Consider the following 5689-nt stretch of genomic DNA (forward strand, 5'->3'; position numbering starts at 1 on the left):
ACCACCTGACGTTTGTAGGCAAATTAGCTATAATTTGGCGCTGAAGTTGCTAGAGGGCCAGACCATTATAAATAGGGAAGCAGGTTGGTTACCACGACAGTAGAAGTGATTTGTTTCTGAAGATACGGGGAAACAACGCGATGTAACAGCCTTTGAACGCGGGATGATTGTTGGCGCTCGGAGCCATGGAGCAAGTATCGGCAAAACAGCAGAATTCATTAAATGTTCAAGAGCAGCTGTTGTTAAAGTGTTTAAAGACCGGACTGTCAGCCGAAAATCTGGGTCTGAACGTGCGAATTGTGGCCGTCAGTGACTAGTCAATGTTAGGGCAGAACGGAGAGTGGCAAGACTGGTATAAGACAACAGAAGGGCAACAGTGCCGTGTCAGATTCCTCACATCACCTTTCATCATCTCGTGGAGTCACGAGGCGGCCCAACGATCTGGCCGCTCAGTGTATTTTGCTTTGCTTTGTACCAAGTTCATAATTGTGGTATCATTTTAAAAAGGACAAATTATAAAATAAAATGGATACTTTTTATCTACAGTTACAATTTTTTAAACACTGATCAAAGTAGATAAAAGGTGCAGATTTGTGTGTCTATGGATTGCATAAAAAACACAATTTTTGCAAGACGGTATCACCAAAAGAACGCCTGTTTGTCCAAAAAAAACCCCAAATAAAACAGATACATGAATTACTTTGTTAATGCTGAATAAACATAGCAGAAATTAAAAAAATGGCTCTGGTCCATAGCTGAGGATTGTACACAGAGAGCTGAAGTGAGTTAATTACAACAAACTCACCCCGTGTGTCCCCCGACACCCCTCCAGAAGTAATTGTGGTCACTGGAAGGTCTCCTGTATCAGTGCACAGCGTAGTATCACAATGGCTATTGTTGTATTAGTTCACAGTATGAAGTTGCCTTGTTATAAAAAATCATTACTGTTCAGCTTTTTCTTGGTGAATCTTCTTTTACCAATTCTTTACACATCAAGGTTACTATCGAATATAGGATTGGAGAACTGGACAACACTTGGGGAGGAATCGCCTTTAGATTTGGCTTATAATCCCCTCACAGCTACCTTCTCATGTATCATTTGCCCCTCCCTTTTAGATTGTAAGCCCTCAGGGGCAGGGCCCTCCTTACCGTCTTGAATTGTATTGTAAAGTCTCCCTTATATTGTAAAGCGCTGCGCAAACTTTTGGCGCCATATAAATACTATGTAATAATAATAATAATCCTGTCTAGCCTGCACGAAAATACGGCAAACCACAGAAGGAAGGACAGTGTCAGCGCCAAGTCAGAGATGATTGGAGGATCTACAGCCGAGTGACACACAAATAAGATAATAGTAATAATAATGTTATTAGTTTAGGGACTTCATGAGGGGGCCCGACTCACAGGCATAGGGGCCCTTCATACAACGGCTCTTCATTAATAAGATATTGCTGAGGACTTGAGGCCAGTCAATGAGGAAAGATCAGAGCCAATGTTACAGTGTGTCTACTACTCACTTCCATTGATCTGTGGTCAGTGCGCTCGGACGTCTTGCAGGTTACAGAAGAATAGTCTCTGCTGCATCCAAATCATTTCCAAGAATATTCTTGTACAAAACAATGAATGTCTTTATCAGACACCCCCCCCCTTCAGAGATCGATAGGTACTATATAGAGATATTATAGATAGATAGATAGATAGATAGCTAGATAGATAGATAGATAGATAGATAGATAGATAGATATGATTCACTAACAAATATGCAAATCACAACCATGACAGAACATGCATATTCATGAGAGGATAGGCTCTACCTCTGACCATGACTGACCCATTCTACCTCAGACCATGACTGGCCCACTACATCTGACCATGACTGACCCACTCTACCTCTGACCATGACTGACCCACTCTACCTCCGACCATGTGCCTGACCTACAGGCACAGGGTACAACTGTGTCAGATCACACTATACGTCGCCATCTGAATGAAAAGGGACGCTATGGCAGGAGACCCAGGAGAACCCCACTGTTGACACAGAAACATCAAAAAGCCAAAACTTACCTGAGGAAGCCAAAATCCTTTTGGGAGAATGTGCTGTGAACAGACAAAACAAAATGACAGCTGTTTGGTGCAGCACATCATTCTACTGTTTGCAGAAAAAGAAATGAGGCCTTTATAGAAAAATATACAGTCCCTACAGTCACACATTGTGGGGGAGGGGTCACTGATGTTTTGGGGTTGCTTTGCTGCTTCAGGCACTGGATGTCTTGGCTGTGTGCACGGCATTATGAAATCTGAAGACTACCAAAGAATTCTGGGGTGCAATGTAGGGCCCAGTGTCAGAAAGTTGGGTCTGCGTCAGAGGTCATGGGTCTTACAGCAGGACAATGACTCAAAGCACACGTCACAAAGCTCCCAGAAATGGTTTCAGACAAAGCGCTGGAGAGTTCTGGACCGGCCAGCAATGAGTCCAGATCTGAGTCCCATAGAGCTCCTGTGGAGAGATCTGAGAACAGCGGTTGGGAAAAGGAACCTTCCAATCTGAGAGACCCGGAGCAGTTGGCGAAAGACGAGCGCTCCAAAATTCCTGTAGAGAGGTGTAAGAAACTGAGTGATGGTTACAGGAAGCCATTGATGTCACTTATTGTTTTCATGGGCTGCGCTACCAGATATTAATTGGAGGGTGCCAATCATTTTGTCCAGTCCATTTGTGGAGTTTTGCATGGAATGCGTCAGGTTTGGCTTTTTTTCCCCTCAACTTTTTTGTGTCACCAACGCAAACAAAGAAACATGAGAATGCCGAAACATTTGTAACTGCAACAATTTTCTGCGCGAAGTGGCGCGTTATCTGACAGACATGCCGGGTGCCAATATTTTTGTCCATGACTGTGTATAGTAAGATCTAAAACGTATGAATACCTCTACCTGTGAAATAACCTGCGCAGAGGCCGTTTAAAGGAGAACGCGCTTTAATGCATCCAAACAAATGTAACAAAGTTGGAAAATAAAACTTTTTTGAAAAGAAATGTCCTGTCTTTTGCCCCCACGGGGACGCCATTTATCGCTGTTCAGTTGTGTTCCCAAAGCTGCCAGAGTTCCATCACAACATAGAAAAGAGTGAATATTGTCCACATCCCCTGTTCCTGTCCGGCACACCGGGCTCGGTCCCCCCGTGGTACCTCTGTGCCAGCGTCTCCTCTCTATATAGGGGAAGCAATATAAAGCGCGGTCGGGGCGACGAGCTAATTGCATTTTTGTCTATAGAAACATTCCTTCCTGGCTGCAAAAATTCCAATCAGATTAATAGCCGGGATTAGTCGCTGCAACAATCTGCTATTTATAGCTTCTGGAGCCGGACTTCATAATATGAAACGCGTTGGAGCTTAAAGGGTCAGTCCGACCAAAGCTAACGTTTAACATTTTGGTGGATGCTGAAGTTTAATCTGCTTGTTTGACCCCCTCCTCATCCACAGGCTAATAAAAGGTCTAAACATAAACCTTTCCATTATCATGACATACCTTACATTATATATTACATCATGACTGGGTCTCTGTGCTTCTCTGTGCAATGCAGGCAGGCAGGCAGGCTGGTGGGAGGGGCCAGCAGGGTGCTGTACATAGCTTCCTGAAACCATCACACCACGCAGCCTCGGTACTTCTCACAAGAGCCCTCAGTCCTGATGCAAGCAGTGGGAGGAGTTATGTGAATATGGATGCAGCGAGATCATGGCTGGTGGGAGGAGCTAACAGGGGACTGTACATAGCTTCCTGACACCATCACAGCACCCTGTCTCAATTCTCCTCTCTGCCCTGATGCAAGCAGTAAGCTGGATCTTGGGAGGAGTTATGCAAATATCGGCAGATACCAGGGCTGCGTGTGGGTCTCACCATGGCCATGGCAATGTGGGTGCTACCATTATGCAAATACAGCCTGCCTAGAAACGCCCACTCCTCCACACTGACACCCACCCATCAAGACATTTGCATAACTCCTCCCAAGAGCCAGCCCACTGCTTGCATCAGGTTTGAGGGCTCTTGAGAGGAGTACGGAGGAAGGGTGCTATGATGATTTCAGGCCCCTCCCACCAGTCATGATCTGCAAAGAGAAGCACAGAGACCCAGTGATGATGTCATATATAATATAAGGTAAACGCGGCGGTCCCAATGAAATACCCGGCGCTGGATTCCTGCGTGAATGATGAAATGTCTGAATTCTGAGCTTTTACTGATAATCAATAGGAGTCTTGGCAGGACCGTTGGATTGGTTGCATTTTATGACTGGCCACCCCTTTCCTGGCTGTCCCCATGCGGTGGAGGACATTGCGGAGCGGCCGCGCCGACTGTCACAGCCTCGTCCCCCTGCTTCAGCAACATGCATTCCGGCCAGGCAGATATAAATGCATTCAGGATCTATTTTCACTTTTGCGTTTCGACAACGTGCAGTGAAGGGCCCGGCAACGCACCTGCTCAGTGCATGATCATTCATTGTGAATGGATCTCCCAATGCTCTGTACAGTAGAGCGCAACGCACCGCAGAGCATCGCAATACACATACCGGAGTCACAGGGGGCGCTGTCAGGCAATAAGAGGGTCATGTGCGTTTTCTTCATCTATTGCAGCCAGATTTTTTTTTCTTCCCCCCCCATGCATTCTCACCTAAGCAACTCAATGAGCAAAATTTAGGATTTGGCACAAAATTTACTAACAGCAAATTCAGAAATTTCTCAGCCAAATCAATGTTGTCATCATTTCTCCTTCCCTTGACATAAACCCACTTTATTGATCCCCTCCTTCTGCACCCTTGCATTTGCAGACGCTGCGCAAGAACATGCTGCGTCAGGGATCCGGTGTCAGCGAAGGAGCTGGTAACCCAACCGCTGATCACTGTCCCTTGGCACTGATCACCTGGCAGCTTCCAGAGGGGTTAAAGGCCAGTGAAAGTGCAAGTGCCTGAACTGAGCAAAGAGAAGGGAGGGGGGATAATAGACACAGACAGGCAGGCAGGGGGAGCTATGCTGTGCATGGCAGGCAGGCAGGCAGTTACAGCAGGCTGCCAGCAGGGGCAGCAGAGTTCAGCCTCCCTTTGTATCTGCTGCTGCAGCCTCATCTAAGAGAAAGATGGCAGGACCTCTGGAACAGCTGTCAGCCGGGAAGGACCATCTCTGCAGCTAGCCTGGACCCAAACATGAGCTTCCCAGCAGCCTGCACTGAATCTATCAGCACCAGCAGGCCAGGGAGGACAGTTCATGAGCAGCACCCTGTACCAGCCAGCAGCAGCACATGCATGATCAGCAGTACCAGGACACAGAGCAGATCAGCCACTAATCTGACAAGCCAAGCTGTGAGCCTCCGAGCTAGTCCATCAGCCTAAGGAGGAACACCAGACAGGAGATCTACAAGCATGAGGTAGGAGCCCGGGCAGCCAGAGACACAGGGGAGGGGGGACGGTTGTCCTGAGCTCCCTGGGTGAGAAAGAGTTAATTAAAAAAAAAAAAACACAGCCATCATTCCAGCAAACCAATGTAGCACTGTCCCCTGTTATGACATCATTCGGTGTACGCGCTCTGGATTGCTAAGGACATTGGCAGATATGCTTTTGCAGTAAGTCAATGGCACATCATTGCATTTCATTTTTATATATCTATATCATTTTTAATGGAGGATATATTTGGGAATCATAGAAATA

Source organism: Nanorana parkeri, unplaced genomic scaffold, assembly GCF_000935625.1.
Source record: "Nanorana parkeri isolate BGI_ZX_2015 unplaced genomic scaffold, ASM93562v1 scaffold499, whole genome shotgun sequence".
In the NCBI taxonomy this organism is placed as follows: domain Eukaryota; kingdom Metazoa; phylum Chordata; class Amphibia; order Anura; family Dicroglossidae; genus Nanorana; species Nanorana parkeri.